We start from the raw sequence: 23,842 nt of genomic DNA, 5'->3' as shown, positions 1-23,842 counted from the left end.
ACTTTTAGGTGGAAACCTCATATATCCAATACTGTTACTTTGCAGGAATCAAATTTAAAAACAAAAAAAGTAGCATATCTGCAAGCTCGAAACGCGTGGCTTCGTGCCGCGTTTCGAGCTTGTAGATCTGCTACTTTTGATGCTTGTTTCGTGTGATGCTGTTGTATGTATCGTTGATGTAGGGCATTCATTTAAAAAAAAACACAAAAAGTTATATGGTCGACTATGGAGATAAGAGGTTTCTGCCACAACAGCAACGATACATTTCTTAGAATGTCTGGCCTATAATGACAAAAATAGAAGTGGCTATAATGGATCAAAAGAAATGCTCCATTATGTTGTTTTTATGAAACATAGTCACCGAAAGAGAGAAGGGACATGAGAGAGGAAAGGCAAAGAGAAAAAAAAGAGAATGGCTTCTATTGTGACTCATTGTCATGACTCTTGTTGTCCAAGCTGGCCTGTGTCCACGCTCTCCCCATGAGGGCTCCGGGTCTGAAAGGCCCCGGCCCATGATGTCATGCCGAGTCTTTTGATCCCCGTACCGACGCCGTCGCGACGGGGTCACGCGGGTCAAGGGCCCCATGGTGGCAAAGCATGCTGGGATAACATGAGCCCTGTGAGTCATTCTTCGCTCGCGAAAAAAAAAAAACACGTGCCGTTTTGGTGGACGGTACGCGGTTGCCGGGGGTACGCTGGCAGCTGCCGCCGGTTTCGCTGGCGTGGCAACCGACCGGCGACCTACGGGGGCATTAGTTCTGGTCAGAACCCTACCCTGCACCTGCATTCTAATACCCCCATCTGTATTCAAATCAGAGTGGGGAAGTAACTGAGTATAAGTACCTAAGTACTGTACTTAAGTATAACGTTGCTGTTTTGGCAGAAACCTCCTATCTCCATATTTTTCGTAAATTAATGCCCTACTTCAGTGGTTTTCAACCCTTTTCATGTCAAGGTCCATTATTTATTCGACATTTGAGCCACGGATGAGATTTAGACTCTCAGACCCAAGACTTTTAGAATACTCTAAAATTTGTCCACAATTCCATGCTGTATTGATGTTGGTTTCATAGGAGAGATAACAGGCAAGCGTTGATCAAAATAACAATTCTCTAATTAAGTAATGCAGATGTTTAACAATAATTTAACTCTTGAGAGTGTAAAAATGAAACCAAATGGACCCGTAAGGGTCCATTTGGTTTCATTTTACGCTCTCAAGAGTTAAAGATCTATAAGGGTCCATTTGGTTACCAACTCTCCATCATTTAGCAGCTAGGGGACCACCGGTGTTCCCCGGACCACTGGTTGAGAACCACTGCCCTTCTTGATCATACTGTGGGGCGGCAGTGGCTCAGGGGTAGAGTGGCCGGGTATAGAGTGAACTTGAAAAAAGCAAGGTTCCCAGTTCGATCCCGGGCTGGGGCGCTCCCCTAGAGTTAGTGTCGAAGTGTCCTTGAGCAAGACGCTGAACCCCTAATTGCTCCCGATGAGCAGGTTGGTGCCTTGCATGGTTTCCTCCGCCATCGGTGTATGAATGTGTGTGTGAATGGGTTAATGGCACAATCAATGTAAAGCGCTTCGGATAGAAGCACTATATAAATGCACCATTTACCATTTACTACAGCGTCACACAAAAGCATCAAAACGCGCCGCTTTTCGAGCTTGTCGGTCTGCTATACTTTTGCTGTTTTTGAATTTGAATCCTGAAAAGTAACAGTTTTGGACGTGTGAGGTTTACACCCGACAGAGACGATAATTCGGAGGTACTTTTAGGACGTACTTAGCACCCCATATAAGAGGCATCTCATCTCCTGACTCATATGCCACCGTGCCAGCGTGAGATTCATGGCTTCTTTGTGGATGGCACGGTTTCCACCGTTACTGAGTAGCGGTGGAACTGGGTTACTGAGTAGATTTACTCAATAACTGAACAATGTACAATTTTGACGTACTTTTACGTTCCTTGAATATGTCAATTTTTCAATCATTTATACTTCTACACCACTACAGTTCAATATTTGACAGTTCACAGTCAAATATTGTACTTTTTACAGTTATTTGAAAACTTTAGTTACAATTACTTTGTAGATTTGTATTGGTAATGGTATTATTATTATTACAAAACATACATTGCCGGTTGAGCCATATTCTATACTTTGGCTATTAAAAAATAGCCATACAAGCAGCTCAAGGAGGCATGAGCTCGGCCCTGGCCTCCCTAGGTTGGCAGAGGGAAGGTAGCGCCCAGGATTACATAGACAATTGACACTGGGTGTAAAAAATAAGGTTAAAAAATCGTGGGATAAAAATGTAGAAAGAAATACAAGCAGCTCACAACGTGCCACGATGCGACGCGTTGTAAACTCGTAGATCGGCTATTTTCGAAAAAGGTTGAAACATTTTGGTACAGCGAGTATATTTTGAAGCCATTACTTTTGTATTTTTGCTCAAGTAAAATTGTCAATACAGGCCTTTTGCTGTTTTTTATTGCGGTATTGCCATTTTTACAGTAAAAAATCGGGAGTACTTTGTCAGAGCTCCGTGTTTTCCGGGAGTATGATTAACATTCGTCGCCACAGCAGAGAAAAATACATTTCAAAACTCAGGGCTTAAAATTCCGTTTGCCGGGAACTTGGGGGGGATTTGAGCCTTTTCCCTGTGTGATGGACACAGATACTGTATGTCTGCTGTTTCTAACAAAAACACCCGCGGATTAACAGATGCTGAGCTTGTCACTCTCACTCCCAGCCAGAATGAAGTCACATTTGGATCCAAACACCATATCACACCTCTCTCTTTCCCTCTCTCACCCCATTTCTTTCTTTCTCTCAGTGATGGAAGAAGTACACACATGTTTTACTCAAGTAAAAGTATCAATACCACAATGTAGAAATACTCTGTTGCAAGTAAAAGTCTGGTATTCAAAATTGACTTGAGTGAAAGCACAAAAGTGCGAGTACTTTCACTCAAATATACTTAAAGTAGGCTAACAAAAGTAAAAGTATACACATTATGCAGATGGTCCCATTTCACAAGATATCAAATGAATAAAATGTATAATAATCATTTGAAAATTGCAGATCTACAAGCTCACAACACATCATGATTCAAAATTGTACCCATTCAGACCTGGAACGCATCTGTGTCACTTTAGATTTATTTGGCTATTCAAAAATAGCAGATATACAAGCTCACAGCGCGGCACCGAGTGCCGCGCTATGAACTTGTAGATCTGCTATTTTTTTTTATTATTTTTTTTACTGTTAGGATTTAGATTTTTTAAGAATCGCCTCAGGTCTTAATGGGTTAAATGCAGTACTTGAGTAAATCTATTTAGTTACTTTAGTTTGGATCAAAACACCATCTCACACCTCTCTCTCTGTGTCTCTCTGTCTCTCTCTCTCTCTGTGTCTCTCTCTCTCTCTACCTCTCCCAAGAATGCAGGGAAGAAAAAGGACGTTTGAGGACCCACGGGTGAGGTGTTGCGTTACACACACGCAGAGAGCGCTGTTGGGAGCATTAATGTCTGCCCGTGACACAGACGCTTTACACTTCAAAGCCTGATGGGGTATCTCCCGTGGATTCAGCCACCTTCCCCGGTTTCAGCGAAAAGCCGCAACTCTCGCCTCCCCGGGTGAAATGAGCCACGTCTTCCAGTCGGAAAAAAAAAACCCCACTGCTATCCTAGCCAACGATTTCATCATTAACTCGCAAACACCATTCTCTCACAGGCCTCTCCTTAATCCAGTAAGGCCGGGAACGCATCTGTGTAACCACTTTAACCATTATTTTATGGATGGCAGATCTACAAGCTCATAGCGCGGCATTGAGCTTGTAGATTTTTTTGTTTAAATCGTGAAAATGTGTGCAAATCTTTGAATATACATATTTTAAAGCGAACTTTTTTAACTCAAATCTTTGATTCTGGGGGTCCCTGGAACAAAATATTTTCAGATGGGGGTGCGCGGCCAAACACATACATAATGTTGGGGGTCCTTGACATGAAAAAGTTTGAGAACCACTGATATAGAAACATACGTTTTTTCAAAAAACTGTTAAGATTTAGAAAACATTTGTAGAATCCCCAGAAGCAAAGATTTGAGTAAAAAAAAGTTTGCTTTAAAAAATATATATTCAAAGATTTGCAAAAATTTTCACGATTTTTTAAAAAATAGCAGAAAGCAATACAAGCTCATAGTTAGGTACTCGGTGCCGCGCTATAGTTAGGTACTCGGTGCCGCGCTATGAACGGTCTTAATGGGTTAATCCCCCCCCCCCCCCCACACCTCCAGTCCTGACTAGACATGGCAATTGAAGGCACAGTGCTATTAAAGCGATCAGACACATCTCGGGCACTTTTCCCCGCCGCGCCGCTGGAGAAACCGCTGACTCGGCGGGAACGAAATAATAAAAATGGCAACTAAACAAGAGTCGTTGTGCACTCGAAGAATATACACTGTATCTGTTCAATCGCTTTCCAGACCTGAGGCGTCAGCGTCCCCTGAAAAACTGTCCAAGTTAACTAAGGGAATGTAAGTCAAGTTAAGTGGGGATGTAGGTCAAGTTAAACTAGAGGCTTCAAAACCAACCCTATCACCAGAGGGAACGTTGTCATTGAACGTTTCTGCGGGGGTCCCCGAAGCAAAAAAATAAAACAACTTGATATAGCATCACAACACCACTTGAACCCTATTTTATACTCAGTGGTGTGTTCTACCGTGTTCTACCGTGTTACACTATACGTAGTGTGACATGCAGAACATTTTCGCAGCCAAGTGTAGCCATCCAGAAACCGTCCAAGGAAGCGTATCTGATACGCAGGAGGAGGGGCTGGGGGGGGGGGGGGGGGTCAGCAAGAAAGTAAACTAAATAGCCTTTTTCATGTGATAATGTGGCGTCTGAGGTGCAAGCTTATGTGTGGCTATTGTCTTGAGGTGATAATGACCGCTGGCCGTTGGAGTTTCGAAGTAATTCAAACATTAACTACTTAACAATAGAGCGGTTATTTCATTCGGCGACCATGCACGTGCGTACATACGCGCGCATGTGCATGTGCATGTGCATGTGCCGTGCGTGTGGGAGGGAATAATTATAGTATGCCCTAGAACACACCACTGCTTAGGCTATTCAAAAATAGCCGATCTACAAGCTCACAATGCGTTTCGTCGCCTTTTGAGCTTGTAGATTGACTATTTTAGTTGGGGGGGAGGGTTTCATCGTGAATCATTTAGAATTTTCTTTATACAAATCTTCTCTTCTAACACAAACTCTGTGTCCTTGACATGAAAATGTTTGAGAACCAACGACTTTACACAATGTAAAGACCCAAAGTAACAATCCCAGCAGAGCTGTGTGAAGTGGAATTAGTTTTTTGGGGAAATGAGACTTTGACAAAAGGAACATTGCGCCCTCATCTGCTCATCTCCCATTGGGACCCAGCTGGCGTGGGCGCAATATGAAAGCACATAAAACCGTCCCCGATATTAATGACCCTGTCTGAGCTGAGGGAGCCTCTGATGCTATTCACAGATAGGCGCTAAATGTCCCTCAGTACAGAGAACACAACATTATACGCATTCATATCGCCTCTGTCGGGGTGGAAAGCTCATATGTCCAAAACTGTTATACTTTTCAGGATTCAAATTCAAAAACAGCAAAAGTAGTTTTGAGCTTGTAGATCTGCTACTTTTGATGCTTTTGTGTGACGCTGTAGCAGTGGTGGAAAAAGTACTAGTAGTATTTTTTTACTAAGTAAAAGTATCAATACTGCAATGTAGAAATACTGTTACAAGTAAAAGTCAGAAATTCCGAATTTACGTAAAAGTACAAAAGTATTGGTATCAAAATGTATTAAAAGTACCAAAGTAGAAAGTACTCATTATGTAGAATGTCCCATTTCACAAGTTTTCAAATGTATTGGAAATACTCCAGTAAAGTTAAAAATACCTCAAAATTGTACTTAAGTACAGTACTTGTGTAAATGTACTTAGTTACTTTACACCACTGCATGTGGCGCTGTAGTATGATGAAGTACGGTGTTAAATTACGAAAAAACAGAAAAAGTTAGAATATGGAGATAAGAGGTTTCTGCCCCTGACAGCATTCATATAAATATCCTCTCATCCCCCGGTGCGTACACGGCGCTCCGCTGTCCTTGGGTTCCCATGAAAATAATAAGCGGCGCGGGGCCTCCTGCTGTAACTCGATGCCACAGATATTGCCCCACAGTGGCGGCGCCGAGAGATGAAATGAAATCAAAACAAGGTGATGACAATGATGCCACTTGTGGCTGAGAACGGAGACTTAACTCTTTAAGACCGGGAACGCATCTGTGTGTCATTTTTAGATTTCGCTGGGCTATTCAAAAATAGCAGATATACAAGCTCATAGCGCGGCACCGAGTGCCGCGCTATGAGCTTGTAGATCTGCTATTTTTGAAAAATCATGAAAAGTTGTGCAAATATATTTGTTTTAATCTTTTTTTTTGCAGACATTTGTAACTCAAATCTTTGCTTCTGGGGGTTCCTGGAACTAAATATTTTACAAATGTTCGCTTTAAAAAAATATATAATCCAAGATTTTGCCACAAATTTTCACGATTTTTCAAAAATAGCAGATCTACAAGCTCATAGCGCGGCACTCGGTGCTGCGCTATGAGCTTGTAGATCTGCTATTTTTGAATAGCCAAAAGAAATCAAAAAATGACACACAGATGCGTCCCCAGTCTTAATGGGTTAAGGATTGTGTCCCCACATCGTGGCTCATAACCACATAGCCCACCTCGCCCCGCTCCCATCGCCCTCATACAGTAAGGCTACTCCTGTTTGCCCTAATCTTTCAAGACAGATTTGTAGGACGTAGAGCCATCGTCCTACTCCTCCCGCCCAACACTCCCCGCTGACAGGTGCCGCCCTCCCAGCCCCTAGGAGTACGCGCAATGACCGATATCACCCGCCCCGCCCCGGCTTCCCTCCCCCGAACACGGGCGGATTGTGTTCGTATTCACCTGTTTCCTAGGCTGTGTGTTTTCCACTTCCTGTCTATTTCATTGGATATCATTGGTCATCTGACCAGTTTCATTGGATTTCATTGGATCAAATCGACAGGAAGTGGAAAACACACAGCCTAGGAAACAGGTGAATAGACGTTCGACAAAGCCGGACGCACCACGGTGGATTCGAACCCACAACCTCCGTGGTGGTGGGCAGTGACTTTACCACTGCGCCACCACCCGAGCACTACAAGCTTGGAACACGGCGCAAAGCGACTCATTAGTACTAATTATGCAGAATGTGCCATTTCACAAGTTCTCAAAATGTATAAACATCTTTTGTAAATTCCAGTTTGAGCTTGTAGATTGGCTATTTTCAAATAGCTTAACTCATTGGCCGCCATTATCGCATTAACGCGATCTAATAAATAGCGCGCTTGGCCGCCAGGATCGCGTTAATGCGATCTATGGTCTTTATTGATCTTTATGCTCTGATCACGCTATTCTGTTATGAATCAGGCTAAGTTTCATGTTCCACTTACTTCAACCACCACTGCATCCGGTTCCATGACTTGGGTTCCGTTTTCGGTTTTACATTTTTCCCCCCAGTCATTTTCGACCATAATAGGGAAACAAACCCTTTTTCACACGCTATGAAAAACGATCGGAGACCTCCCCTCCTATAATCTATGGTCTGGGTGACGAACAGTCATCCCCGTTGTGTATCACAAAGTAATTTTCGCCGATAACAGAATCTGAGACATTTCACTTCCGGTTCATGTGTTTCACTGTGTGAGTGGGTCTGGGAGGGGGCGAGTGTGATCGAGAGGCGATCAAGCTTGGTATGTGCTGCTCTCTAGTGGTGGAACGATCAAAACGATTCAAGTGTCAAGCCAGACTTTCTATATGTGAATTAAATAACAAAATAACGAAACAAAAAAACACGAAAATCGCTGGCAAGGGCTGCTATGAACGAGGTTTTAACTCTGGCAGTCAATGAGTTAAGCATAAAATAGGGCTGACGTCGCAATAACGATCAAAATCTACAACGTTTTCAAATAACTGTAGTGGTATACAGTGTACAAAAAAGTACAATATTTGCCTTCGAGATGTGGAAATACTCGAGCTCAGTCAAAAGCACCTCAAAATTGTAGCTTAGCTTAGCTACTTTCCACCACTGGACGACAGCCACATTGTAATGCTATGGGTTGCGCTCCAGAAACGTCGAGGCAGATGGCCCCCCAAAAAAACACCCAGAGTGTCTGGGTCTCCTAATGCCTCCCCACTCGGCTCCTATTTTTGCTGAGAAAACAGGTACATCATGTATTCCTGCTGCTGGCAGAGATATTGAAGCCAAGACAGCAAAACCTAACAATGTGGGAGAGGTTGGCGTCAAACTAACCCATTAAGACCTGAGGCCTATAATAATTCTACACATTTCTTCTAAATCCCACAGTTTTCTGAAAAAAAATATGTTGATATCAGCTTCCATGTCAAGGACCCCCAAAGTTATATGTATTTGCCCCCCTCCCCCCATATCTATATTTTACTCCAAGAACCAAAGCAAAGATTTGAGTAAAAAAATAAGAAACATATTCAAAGACTTGCAAAAATGTTCAAGATAAAATAAAAATAGCAGATCTACAAGCTTAAGTGACGCGCTATGAGCTTGTAGATCAGTTTTTTGTTTGTTTTTTTAAATATATTTTTCGGGGTCTTTTTGGCTTTTATTTATAGTTTAACAGTAGAGACAGACAGGAAACAAGGGGAGAGAGATGCAGCAAAGCTCGTCGGGAACGGGACTCGAACCCACGATGCACTGTCAGGCTACTTTGCCGCTAAAATCGAAAATGTCACGGATGCTTTCCCGGTTTTAACGGGCTAATAGGCAGTGTTGTGCTTGGGGGCGAACAAGAAGCGTTGGCAGCGCAGCGAGTCGATGATTGACCGTGAGCTCTGCAGCTCTGGGAGAACCAGAGGTGATAATGATTGCCTTGACGTTGGTTCCCCCACATCTGACTGACTTCATTCTGGGGGTAATTTTATTCTGCACACGGACGACGGCTTCTCAAAGCCCCGGCGATGCCCAAAGTGCTCCAAATCACTTAATGTCTGTGTGTGTCTGCCTCAGAGCAGATATATAAGTAGTAGGGGAGCGAATGAATGGCTTCGTTTCGTGGACTAACCCTTAGATAACAAATTCTGCTGAGTAAAAGCGTATTGGATTGTGGAGAGAACAAGAACAGAGTGTGACTCCAATGTTGGATGTCGGACTTCTTGTTGGCCAGCCATGTGATGTCAGTCATATAATGACGTCAGTCATCTATATCAGTGGTTCTCAACCAGTGGTCCTTGAGGGGGTTCCAGGGGGTCCCCACCAAAATACATTTTCACCCCTTTACCCATTATTGTATACGTTGGCTATTACAAAATAGCAGATATACAAGCTCACAGCACGTCACTTCGAGCCGCGCTGCAAGCTTGTTTATCTGCTATTTTTGGGCGGTGAAACCGCCCCTATAAGTGAGGTTTGGAAATTTGTACAATTATCCTGCGCTGTGATTGGCCAAAAAGTACCCCGCCTAACCCTGCACCGTGATTGGCCAATCACAGTCTATTCAGGACTGTGATTGGCCAGTGTCACATGACACATGTGCATAGCCCTATATAAGAAACCATAACTTGAAAAAAAAAAAACATAAATTGGTTTTTTTCAAGTTATGGTTTCGTCCATCATAAAGAGTGTTTCAATAAATGTATTTATTTTTTGTACATGATTGGTTGACTCCATTCAGTATTGTGATTAGCTAGCAAGACACCGCCCACTTCACACAGGGTGTGATTTTTTTACATATTTTAACATTTTCATTTCATTTTCGTGAAAGCGTTTGAAGAATTTTGTAGAATTGTGCATTTTTTAATTCAATTCTGGGGGTGCCTGGCACAAAACATTTTCAGATGGTGGTCCGCGGCCAAATGTATATCAATTTAGGGGTCCTTGGCATGAAAAAGGTGGAAAACCACTGATCTATATGACAGCGATTCACAATCCGTGGGCCGCGAGAATATTGCAAGTGGGCCCCCAAATAATTGGCCAAACACTCAAGTTTTAATGATAATATAATAATAGTGATGATAGAGCATGAAAAAAAAGATATATATACATATCGTCTCTGTCGGGTGGAAAAGTCAAAAACTGTTACTTTTCAGGATTCAAATAAAAAAATAGCAAAAGTAGCAGATCTACAAGCTCAAAATGTGGCGTGAATTCACACTGCATTTCAAGCTTGTGTATCTCCTACTTTTGATACTTTTGTGTGGCGCTGTAGTATGATCAAGTAGGGCGTTAATTACGGGAAAAAAACAGAAAAAGTAAAAATATGGAGACGAGAGGTTTCTGCCTGACGGCAACGATATGTAAAAACAAACGTCACTGTATTTTAAAACCTTCATTCAAATAAACCAATCATTAAAATGACCACTCAACACGACGGCCTGAATGGCTGCAGTGCATACAGGGGAGCTCCTGTACTTACTGCAGCATGAGGAGGAAATCTGAGCCACAGGCACCACACTGAACAGAGGGGAGGCGTATATAGGAGGAGAGAACAAAGACTAGCTCCTAACAGGCATGTAATGGATGTGAGCATCTCCTGGGTCTGACTAACCTTCCCCGGGGTTGCTAATAAGAGGCTAAGCTGCTCTTCCATCCATCCACACGGTTCAGGGGGGGGAGAAGCATAGCGGAGAAATGAGACACTGCCTCCCTCTGTGACATTCCACTCAGCCATAGAGGCCTTCCACAGAGCAGTTATAGGCTGGGGGTTAAGTGGAAGAAATACTTATTTTTATTACCGAAGTAAAAGTAGCCATACCATCATATAGGCCTGACCTCGATTAGTCCAATAGTCGACTAATAATCGATTGAGGGAGTCTGATTCGGCTGTCAGTCCCTCAGTCCAATCATGCATGATTCGACTGAGAGATTGGCCTAATTTGTTATATTAATTAACTAATAGTTTAGTTAATAGGATATATATTGTGATTTATAGGGAGAAACCAAGCAAGTATATGTTAAATAAGACATTAAGCACCCCCCACAGCCCAAATAGAATGATCCTCTATTGCATAACTTTTCTTTTTGTTGCATAATTCGACTGAGAGATTGGCAGTCGAATCAGACTGATTCCACTGCCATTCTCTCAGTCGAATCATGCAACAACAAAAAAAGAAGAAAAAAATATGTTTTTTACTGCTATAAATGTACAATAAAAGTACAATGTTATAAGTAAAAGAACTATTAAAAAATGTACTGTAGTAAAAGTATAAAAACATATTTGGATGAAAAAGTTAAAGTGCCATTTTTTTTTTTTTACAAATTCATAATCTTTCAAAAATAGCTGTATATTTTGTAATAATATCTGAAAAGTAACTACAGTTTTAAAATACATGTAATGGAGTAAAAAGCACAACATTTGCCACCGAGATGTAAGTAGAAGTCAAAAGCATATTAAAAAAAAGAAAAATGGAAATACTCAAGTAAAGTAAAAGCACCTTGAAATTGTACTTAAGTACAGCACTTTGAGCTAAAGGAACTTAGTTACTTTATACCCCACTGGTTAAATTCAGGCCCCACTCCTCCCCAGCGTTTTGGAATGGCCTTTGATTGCCCCCACCGCCCTCCCAACTGGTGTATGAGTTGGGTGCTACCACCGACAGGACGGGGGTAACCCGACACCCATGTTGTTATTGAAGTGATGCAATAGGGGCTGATAGCCGGGCTCATCGGGCCGCAGCATGGGGTCCGTCTCCTTTCTAAAAGACAGGGGCAGGTGTGTGACAGATCCGGAGGGTTAAGGGACAGTCTGAGAACCCTGCCCAGAGATGACAGGCTCTTGGCTTGACTTGGGGACTGATTAGGGGGGCCTGGTCTGGTTCTGGCAGCCGTTCTTCTCCTGTCGCCTTCAACCTCCGCCCCTGTCCCCCCCGCCCCGCCCCGCCAAATGCACACAAGCCTCTGTTTGATACCCAGCGCCTCTATTACCCACCCCATGAAGCCTTGAATTCATGGAGATGTTTCAGTTTTTGTCACATTCCAAAGCCAATAATTTGATGACCGGCGGAGTCTCCTACCGGAGAAATTAGCATATTTCCGCCGGTCATCAAATTATTGGCAAAAGCAAAAAAATCTCCATGAATTCAAGAATTCATGGGGTGTGTAATTGATGGAAAATAAGTAATTTTTGGTTTAAATGGCCATTCTCTATAAGGAATACATGTACTTTTGCCACATTAAGTATATTTTAATACCAATACTTTTGTACTTTAACATAAGCAAGACTGCAGGGCTTATAATGAAGTATTTTACCATGGTATTTTAAGTCAAAAAAATCTGAGTACTTTCCTCTTCACCACTTGTGCCGAGCCACATCCAACAGGGTTTAGCGCTCTGAGGTGACAGACAGTGACAGCCAAGTCAAACAACATGTTCCGTATTAGCCTGAACCTCTAATAGCCCCGCTGTTGAAACAACCCAAAATTACCCCACACACACACACACATCCCATTCAAATATGGATTTAAATGATTCAGTTACATCTAACCCTTCCTGGCAATTGAAGCTTTGACAATCGCATCGCTTCTTTGTAGCTACAGCACTCATCTTACCCCTCAGAGCTGGTTTTGTCACTTTGTAGCCAAACTAAGCACTCATGTCCCTCTCCATCAGTCACACACTACACACGAGTAGAAGCATGCGTCTCTCCACCATAAACCATTATTGTATACTTTGGCTATTCAAAAATTGCAGATATACAAGCTCATAGTGCGGCACCGAGTGCCGCACTATGAGCTTGTAGATCTGCAATTGTTGAAAAATCATGAAAATGTGTCCAAATCTTTGAATATATACTGTATATATTTTTTAAGCAAACATTTTAACTCAAATCTTTGCTTCTGGGGTCCCTGGAATAACATATTTTGATGGGGTCGGCAGCTAAATACATAATTATATAATTTTGGAGGTCCTTGACATGAAGAAGTTTGAGAACAACTGATATTATAACAACATACGTTTTTCAGAAAAACGGTTAGGATTTTGAAGACATTTGTAGAATCGGAACCTCAGGCTTTAATGGGTTAAAGGACGACTTCACCCATTTTCAACCTATCTTCATATACTGTAATTGGTCCTCACAAATGCTGATGATAAAATGGTAAAAAAAAATCTACTCTGTCTTTTGTCTCATAGGAGGGCTGTGGCCACTACCAGTCATTGTTAGGCAGGTTTTGTTTTTGATTTCAATGTATTGTTTTTTACGCAAGAACGATGGCTTCCATTATAGCATGCCAACTTTTCTGACACAAAACATTTTCAGATGGGGGGCCCGCATCCAAATACATATCAATTTGGGGGTCCTTGGCACAAAAATGTCAGGTCTTAATGGGATAAATAGGGCCATTCTGGCCAATGTATGATTTGTAATAATAAATCAACATCTTTAAAGTAACTATTAACTAAAGCTGTCAAATAATGGTAGTGGAGTAAAAATATTAAGTATTGAAAAGTGGAAATACTCAAGTAAAGTCAATGTACCAAACTAGTGCTTAAGTACAGTGAGTAAATGTACTTAGTTCTCTCTCTCTCTCTCTCTCTCTCTCTCTCTCTCTCTCTCTCTCTCTCTCTCTCTCTCTCTCTCTCCTCTCTCTCTCTCTCTCTCTCTCTCTCTCTCTCTCTCTCTCTCTCTCTCTTCTCTCTCTCTCTCTCTCTCTCTCTCTCTCTCTCTCTCTCTCTCTCTCTCTCTCTGTGCGTGTCCACAATCTGATAATTCATCTGGTGCTCTCTCTCTCCTCAGACTCCCTAAATCCAGTGTGATGTTGGGGTCTACAGCTGACCAAGCCACAGTCAGTCTCAATTCATGTTATTCTACCATTTTAGCCCCCGCTGAAAGGGAGAATTCCTTCACAAATTAACGACAACATTTATTTTCCTCAATATCTCTGATTTGGCTTTGTGCTCCGCTTGGCCGGGATCTATCCACCATAAAGTATGAGAGAGAGTGTGTGTGTGTGTGTGTGTGTGTGTGTGTGTGTGTGTGTGTGTGTGTGTGTGTGTGTGTGTGTGTGTGTGTGTGTGTGTGTGTGTGTGTGTGTGTGTGTGTGACAGACAGACAGACTGAAACCTTTGTTTATGTGGACATAAATTAATATGTCATATGTGTGCCACACATGCGTGTGCGTGTGTGGTGCGTGCAACATGTGCGTGTGTGTGTGTGTGTGCGTGCAACATGTGCGTGTGTGTGAGAGACAGACAGACAGACAGACAGACAGAAAGGGAGCAGGGAGAGAGAGAGAATTGTTACCAGACAAATTATGAAGTGAAAAACGTACTTTTCTCAAACTGACAAAACTTTTCATTGGCAAAAATCCGAATGAGGAATAACAAGAAAATAGACTGTAGTTTAGTTGGATGCATTATTGATTTGTCTTGGCACAGGTTTATTGTTAACTCATGCAGCAAGCTCAGAAAAGTTAGAAAAGTTCTGGTGCTTGATCTTGGCAAAGCCTTTGTGCCCTTCCACTGTACTCACTATGTTACTGTCAGCTCAGAAACCTGTATATCCATTTTTCAACAGTTGTATATGTTTTTTTTATGCCTACGTCATCCTACGAGAGGGTCACGTGCGGAAATAACTGATCTTCAAGTTCACCATGAGCCGCATCATGATTCATCGTGAGCTGGTAGATCTGCTATTTTTTATCGCTGCTTTTGAAAGTACATTTTATACATAATATGTTAACTTGTGAACCGGGACATTATGCATAATGAGTACTTTTACTTGTGGTACTTTAAGTATATTTCGACGCCAATACTTTTGTACTTTTACTCTAGTAAATTTGATTACCGGACTTTTACTTAACAGAGTGTTTCTACATTGATACTTTTACTTGTAACAGAGTGTTTCTACATTGATACTTTTACTTGTAACAGAGTGTTTCTACATTGATACTTTTACTTGTAACAGAGTGTTTTTACATGATACTTTCACTTGTCATGTGAGTACTTTTCCCACCACTGGACACAAGTTTTTGTTTTCCATTCCCTGAAAATTAACAGTTTGTGGAAATACGAGGTTTCCTACCGACGGCGACGTTATATATTAGTTACTGCAACATGCTGCCGGGTGGCAACGGCAGCTATGAGTGGAGACATAATTCATAACTCATTTATACAGCCTGTCTTATAAGATCGCTATGACTCACGATTTACGACACGGACATTATCCTTACAAGGCTTGTAAAAAGGAGGCGTTAGCATCACGTTATGCATTAACAGTCTCGTAGTAAAATTCAACTTTGCCTAATAGGGGCGGAACGGTGAGGGATAACCTGCGTTCAATCAGCGCTCCGCAAGGTGACGGCCGAGCGCCCACTTTTTACTATACTGGCGTTGAAGTCGCTCTCGACTGATAACTAATGAGTTATGGCGGCGGGTTCCCAAAATGCGGTCTTGGGGCCAACTATGGGTCCCAAATGGAGCCTTTACAGGTCTTTTTTGATTGATGTAATACTTAATTAACAGTTTGCAAAGACAAGCACATAGGGAAGTACAGCTCAATACAAGGTCTGTTATGAGGATTTTAAACCCAAGAAAGCACTATGGCTTGTTTCCATTGGGGTCCTTTGTACTCAATTCATCGAAACAACTGTAACTCTGAGAGTGTGCAAATGGAACCAAACGGACCCTTACGGGTCCGTTTGGTTCCATTTGCACACTCTCAGAGTGAAATGAACACTGAGGATTTTACACTGTAGCCAGGTGGGTACTTGGCGCACAAATCGAGTGGAACGCATTCTTGTGTGCACGTGCGTGCACATAACGTGCATGCATGTTGCGTGTCCGTGGTACTGCTCAAAAGACTGGCGGGGGCCCGGACCGCTGGCGTCGTAGCGGTCCGGGCACCTAGGCTACAATGTAGCCTGACAGTGCGTCGTGGGTTCGAGTCCCGACGGCCTTTGCTACTTGTCACATCACGTTTCTACTACTGTCCTATCAATAATAACGGCATAAAAAGACCAAAAATAAGCCTTAAAAAAAAAGACTGGCGGGATGCCTTGGTATGGCGTGCAATGAGCGCTGCACCACTGGAACGGCTGGGCGGCGAAACGCTTTCTAGATTTCCAAGTGCATGGGCCCCGATCTAGACGACGAGGTTGAGAACTGCTGGCTTTTTGGCTTGCACATAATACCGTTAAGTCCGTTGTTTGTGTTGGACAGGAAACGGCCGAGCACCAGGAGGGCAGGACAGACAGCTGATTGCGTGTGAGAGAGGAGACACACAAGCGGGCCCTCATCTCTCCCGACGTCAAATTACACAGGATTCCCTTTTCCCATCTGTGAGATAATGATGTGTGGCAAAATAAAACAAACAAAGTGGATGAGCCCAGATCTCCCTGCAGGGGGGCGAGGGGTGAGGGGGGAGGGGGGGGGGGTCCTAATTCAGCATGGCGGCTTTAGGAAATCCTGCCTGTCCCTGGGTGTGTGTGTGTCCCACACGGAGGGACCTCGGTGACAGTGGTGGGAGAAGTATTCCCATTTTTTTTACTCAAGTAAAAGTAACAATATGAAAAAAATATTTTGTTAGAAGTGAAAAGCCTGTGTTTAAATTTGACTTGAGTAAAAGTTTAAACTTTTACAAAGCTCACGTGTTGTGAGACTCATCGACTACTTTTCGAATAGCCAAACTATAAAATAGGGTCAACTGTGTGTTTTGTACTAACTATAGTAACTGTGAAATCATGGTAATGTAGTAAAACGCACAACATTGGCCTCTGAGATGAATTATTACGTTAATTTTTTTTTATGGACTGTACTACAGTACTCGAGTAAATGTACTTAGTTACTGTCCGTGTCACCAGTGCCTGGTGTGGTGGAGTGAGGAGCTCTTTGATTTCTCTCTCCTAAAGACACGCTTCTCACATGACCAGATATACGTTAGCAGACTCTTCCAGAAACAGCTGGGTCCCGGGCCTGCATGGGCCATCCAGGCCCGGGGAACAGGTGGGAGAGCGGGCCCCCCCCTCTTATTGGAGGAGGGGGTGAGCCAACCATTATCTGTCTGCATGGATTAAAGCAAAAATAAAATCTCACGACTGAAGATGTTGGTGTGTAGCTTAAAAAACATTGCGGGGGCATATAGACAGGAGGGCATATAGACAGCTGTCGGGTGGAAACTTCATATGACAAAACGCATCATCCCAAACGCGTCATCCCAGCCTATACCACTTGTGCAAGAACGTGCTGTGATTGGCCAGTAGCCACTTTGAGTAGCAGTTGTGGCAAACCCAAGACGTTATTTACGATTCTGTGCCTATCGGTAGTTGCGAACGTTGCCTCCGTCGCGGTCAAAAACGATACTTTATTGGCCAAAAGAAATAGTCTGCAGTTATTGTAGACGAGAGGCAGTTCCGCGTGTGTCACAGAAGCGGGGTGTGGTTTTTGGTAGACGAGAGGCAGTTCCGCGTTCCTCACAGAAGTGGGGCGTGGTTATAGCACAAGCGGTATAGGCTTTGGTAAGTCGCGTCCAAAACTGTTACTTTTCTTTGCTGCGTGTCACCCCCATCCCCCCCATCTGTCCCCCCATTTCCTTTCAGCCTACTTTCCCTATCCCTCTCTAAATAAAGGCAAAAAAAAACTTAAAATAAAATAAAAGTGTAATTATTTACTAAAGAAATATGGAGATAATAGGTTTCTGCCCCGACAGCAACTAAATGTACTTTGTTACTGTCCGGCACTGCACACAGTGTTCACAGTTTGGTGTTTGGAAGGAAAACGAGGAGTAGACAGACTAGCGTCCGATTCCTGAAAGTCATGTCTTTGGCTCGTACACTAAGTCTAGTGTGTCCAGGGGAAGAATCAGCATGGATGGCACGGAACCAGAGGCATTTATGATTGTTAGAGCCAGTGGTTTGGAAGTTATGTGGAACATTCACCCCACGACCCTCGCGGGAAACATTACCAGCTGAATATTACGTCGGAGCAAAGCAATTAATTAGCGTTTGTTGTGTCTACACAGCTGCTGTGACCTCTGGGCCAGGGGATATCGTATTCGAGATGATTGCATCTCCGTACTCCCATTTTCTTTTTACTTTATGTAACGTCATTCCTCTTCTACCCCGGATTTGAACCCGGGCTCCTGCGCAAGTGCTGACATGTTTTATCATTGAGCTAATAGAGCCTGCCTGCTTGCTCAGGGGATAAATTGAATCTTGACCTTCAGGGGAAAATTTGTGTCAAACCAGAAACAGGATTGTGTCAAAGATCATCATGTCTCACCTATAGACACAGGATCTAAATGTCTCTATAGAAGATTATAAAAATAGGTCTTAAGTGGATAATGTATGTTTTATATTAATTAATTTAAATCTGAAAAGTAACTAGTAACTAAACATATCAAATAATTGCAGTGGATCAAGTCATAATTTATGTCCAAAACGGTTATTTATTCTAAAAAGAAAAAAAAAAGAAATAGCAAAAAATAGCAGATCGACAAGCTCGATGTGCTTGTAGATCTGCTATTTTTGTATGATCAAGTGGGGTGTTAATTTTCGGAAAAAAAAAGAAAGTTAAAATATGGAGGTAAGAGGTTTCTGCCCGACAGCAACGATAAAATATTGAAAAAAGGAAATGCTCGCGTAGAGGAAAATCACCTCCAAAATTGTACTTAAGTACAGGACTTGAGCAAGTGTTACTTTCCACCACTGATTGCAGCTATCTATTGCATCAGTCCCCCCCCCCTCTCCTTTGGGCACTGGTGTGTGGGAGATGTTTTTATAAGGTCCCCCGGGGGGGGGGGGGGGGGGGGGGCGCGGGGGGTGCAAACACCATTAAGGAATTATGTATTTTCTTCCCCCGCCACTCATAACATTGTCATAACTTTGTCAAAATCCGCCAAGACCTAAATTAACAGCTGTTCCTTCAACTTTTTAGACTCAATTCGTTAGGGACATTATGTCGTCGTAAAAAAGTTAACCGATGGGGGCCTGATTTGTTCCGTGAAGGGCAAAAAAAACAACAAGAAATGACACGGTAACATTATTCCAGCTTGTGCCAAGCTAAAAACCCTTGAAAAGTACTGTCATGACTCTTGCATCTTACTAAACATGACCAAAGATATATATTTAGAGTTAAATTAACCCATTAAGACCTGGAACGCATCTTTGTCACTTTTTTATTTGAGCAAAAAAAGCATCATTTTACACTTTGGCTATTCAAAAATAGCAGATATACAAGCGCCGAGTGCCGCGCTACGAGCTTGTATATCTGCTATTTTTGAAAAATCGAGAGAATATGTGCAAATTAATATATTTATATTCTTTTAAAGCGAACATTTTAACTCAAATCTTTGCTTCTAGGGGGGTCCCTGGAACAACATATTTTGAGATGGTGGTCGGCGGCCAAATACATATAATTTTGGGGGTCCTTGACATGAAAAAGTTTGAGAACCACTGATGTAGAAACATACGTTTTTCAGAAAACAGTTAGGATTTGGAAGACATTTGTAAGAATCGGCCTCAGGTCTGCAGATGCCTTGGAGGATGCCTGTGAGGCGATGATGATGATGATGATGATGGCAGTGGCTGATATTCCACCCACCCACCAACCCCGCTGCTGCTGACAGTTCCTTATGGTTTGGCGGGGGGAACGTCAGTCCATCATCTCCCACAGCCCCGGCTCTCACACATTGATCGCAGCAACAAAACAAATGGCCGTCTCTGACTGCGGGAACACAATGCTTCATCCTGCCCCATCCATTAACCCCTCGATCACACACACAGCATATACTGAAGATGGAGAGGCCTGATCTACCACTGATATAGGAAGAGGAGAGAGAGAGAGAGAGAGAGAGAGAGAGAGAGAGAGAGAGAGAGAGACAGAGAGAGAGCGAGAGAGAGAGCGATGTAGTGGAGTAGAAATATAAAGTGTTGAAGTATAGACATACCCGAGTAAAGTACCAAAGAATTGTACAGTACAGTACTTGTGTAAATGTACACTTTACAATTTAGCCATTTAGCAGATGCTCTCAATCCAGAGCGATTTACAGTAAGGCAAGGTATCAAATGCATATAAATAGTAATTTAGGATCATAGGTAAACCAAGAACCTATCATCAGTCTAAACAGTATAATATCCAAAAATAAATAATCTGTGCATTGAAACTACAACACACTATAGGATGCCAGGTCAACAAATGAGCATGGCATCTGTCTACATAACATTCTATCTAAATCATGGTTTTAACCTTTGATTGGTCGCATTCCTAAGCCAATAATTTGATGACCAGTGGACCGGTAGGCAGTGTTTCCGCTCTTTGTGTCTTCTACCGGAAAATATCCATGAATTCAAGTCTCCATGGGGTGACTAATCGATAGAAAAAAAGTCATTTTGAGGGTGAACTATCCCTTTAAACCTGCAAGGTTGTCAAGGCTAGGACAAGTGCTACGGGCTAATGTACTCAGTTACTTTCCACCACTGGAGAGTATAGTATGATGGGAGAAGGTACAGCTGATGCTGATGATGATGAGGATGAGAGGGGCGGTGGGTGAAGGGGGGGGGGGTAGCGGAGAGAGTGTGAGAGTGAGATAGATGGAGGGGGGGGGGTGATTAGAGGGGTGGGGCGCTGCAGAGGACGATAAAGAAATTTAAGAGACAGAGAGAGAGAGAGACGGGAGACAGGACAGAATTGCCTTCGGATCGTAGCGGTTAAAAATGTTGACTTCAACTGCAATGTTCATTAAGCCAGAGTGGTTCTCAAAGTGGGGTCCTTGGGGGGGTTCCAGGGGGTCCCCAGCTAAATGTAGTTAATATAGCCTCCCCCTGGTCAGCCTGATGGAGGGGAAAGGAACTGGTTGGAATAACGTGTTCCTTCAACACGCTACGTCCTACCGCAGCATCACAATCGTTTTAACCACTTTAAGGTTCAAGGTTCAAGGTTGTGCATTAGAGATGCGCGGATCGCGGTTTTAGCCGCGGTTGCCGCAGTTAACCGCAGTTTGGGTGGATTTGGGTCTATCAAATATAATTATTAACTAATATTGGATAAACCGCGGGTGAAATAGTGCGGAAATTAAATGAATGATATCAATCTATAGGCCTATAATAGCTTTTAAAAAGCACTACATTTCACCGTGTGTGCGTTTGTAGTATTTTAATATTACGTCATGTTACACCAGGCACAAAATAGCCGCTCACTACATGTTGCTTTGCAGCGAGCCAGTGTTGCCAGGTTGCGACAACTTGCGAGAGAAATAAGCAGCCAGGTCTATGAAAACAAGCCCACAACAAGTGCCTAACAAAAGTCGCTTATAAAAAGCTTATAAAAAGCCGACATGGCAACAAAGTGGTTGAAAGCGAAAGTAACTCAATGAACTGAATGAAGACTTGCGCTTGTTGTTACCATGGTTGTGGATTGTATACAGTCACTGCATCGCGACAGTGGTGAGTGACATTGTTTATAAGAAAACTAACGTCAGGAAAATAACAATTATTTGGTGCGGTTGGTGCGGATCTATAAATAGGATGATATAATTACCGCGGGTGGATGGCGGATGGATAATGAACTTGTTAATGCGGATTTGGGTGACAAAAAAAACCATCCGCGCATCTCTATTGTGCATTATTACATCTTGTGTACAGGTGCATAAGACTAAAACTTATTTTTGTTCGGCTCCTTCAGACAATGCAGCAGCATAGGTAATCCATTTATCCATTTATATGTTGGCTATTCAAAAATAGCAGATCTACAAACTCACTTAGTGCCACGCTGCAAGCTTGTATCTGCTAAGATTTTTGTACAATTTTTAATAATTCAAAACATTTTCAGATGGGGCTCTGTGGCCAAATACATAAAAAGTTAGAGAACTGAACACTTTCCCGCCCTGGAAGGCTGTCCACTCTTTTGTTATCCTGCTTTCCGATGTTTCTTTCCCCCCCTAAGGGGTTTTTCCTAACCCAACCGAGGGTCTATAAGGACAGTGGGTGTGATTCATTTCCTTTGTTAAACGTGGGCCTGGAAAAAGCCCTCCGAGACTGTAAAAGTGATTAAGGGCTGTACAAATAAAGTCCAGTCGAGTCAATCTCCCCAGCGGATTCTTCCAACTTTCACCACTGAAAACTGAAACGACGGGCAATTATCACACTCGCTAATCGGCCAGGCTTCCTTTGCAGGCTTTGGCAAACCTACAGTATATAATGTGGTATAAGAACCGACTGATAAAGGTACGGTTGAATGTTTTAAGCAGCAAGTGTTATAGGACAGGAGTCAAAGTAGGAAATATCGTTTGCGTTGGGAAAACAGTAACAGCCACAGCAGCATGGCCGGGTTGAGGAGAAGTCGCATGGTTTTTCGTTAAGCCAAACCGCAAAAACGGGGAGGGAGGGGGGGGGGCATGCTCTTTCTCTCTCTCTCTCTGTGTCCTTTTGTAATTAGAGCTGACTTCCTCCTGCTACTGCAATTAAACACTTAACCCCCATATGCGGAGTCCCTCAGGGCGCTATGCTAGTGTATTTTCAAGTTTTCTGTTATTGCGGGGAAAACTTACACTGAAAATAGCTCACAACGTGTCGCAGCTTGCGGTGCGTTGTGAGCTTGTCGATCTAATCTATTGTTCAGTCGATCTAGTCTATTGTTCAGTCCTGTGCCCAGAGCTCCAGGCCACAGTGAGGGGATATACTTGACTAAAAGCAGAAGTGAAGCTGTGACCTTGACACTGACTGACCCTGACAAAGCCTTTCCTGTCTCTGAGCCAGCCGCTGTCACACAGTCACCATCAAGTATATCAGTGGATGGCCGGGGAGATCAAAGGTCATCCGAGGTCATGACCCCCTGGGCTGCCCTCATTAGACCAGTGCGGGGCTGCAGTTTGTGTGTGTGTGTGTGTGTGTGTGTGTGTGTGTGTGTGTGTGTGTGTGTGTGTGTGTGTGTGTGTGTGTGTGTGTGTGTGTGTGTATGGGGGGGATCACTAGCAGCTGTGTGGAGGCGCTTAAGTTGTAACTCCATTATTTCATATTTTCTTACTATGTCGTATGATTGTGTTGTGCAAAAGCATGATCTGGAAACTCAGAAACGTATCACCGTCGCAACACATTCTGAGCTTGCAGATCTGCTATTTTCCACTACAGGTTTACAGTTTATGCTAAAAAAAAATATTATTTTGCGGATTACAACATAAAACTCTTAAAACCCAATAATATGGGATTGGTGATTTCTTGTATCTCTCCAGTGTGTTTGCGTTCCTTGTTTGGCGACCAGAGATTTCCTTCCTGAGGCGTGGTAGGCAGCCAATTTCTGAAGTTGGACTTAAAACAGTCAAGTATGTCTGTGGGTTTTATAAATATTTAACCAATTTCCCCCAAAGTAACAGTTTTTGGACATACAAGGTTTCCACACAGGACAGCGACGACATGCACGGAAGCAGAGGAGGGGAGTCGAGGGATCAGTCGAGCAAGACAAGAGAGGATCTCAAGGAGGGATCACAACATTCCCAACACAGTAGCCAAGACACTGTGTCGCAAACCGACATACCAAAGCTCTTCACACCCAATATCCCCACCAGCCCGGGTCGGGACATCCCCTCTAAACCAATGCACAGGGGGGGCATATCTGTTTATTTTCGGCAGAGCGTTAAAACGCGCTCCTCCTTGGCTTGTCCTGTGCTGACAGGTCCAGCCGCCGTCCAGACGCATCGTACCGTTTTGATGTGGTGCGGACTGGACTGGAGGAGCCTGTGATTTGCTGGGGGGCTGTCCAGAGAGCCGGCCTGGGCAGTGAGCCCCCCACGGGCGGCGTGTTTG

The sequence above is a fragment of the Gymnoscopelus braueri genome (genome assembly GCF_963280865.1).
Source record: "Gymnoscopelus braueri genome assembly, chromosome: 17".
In the NCBI taxonomy this organism is placed as follows: Eukaryota; Metazoa; Chordata; class Actinopteri; order Myctophiformes; family Myctophidae; genus Gymnoscopelus; species Gymnoscopelus braueri.
The sequence above is the reverse complement of the archived record's forward strand: the minus strand, read 5'-3'. Positions refer to the sequence as shown.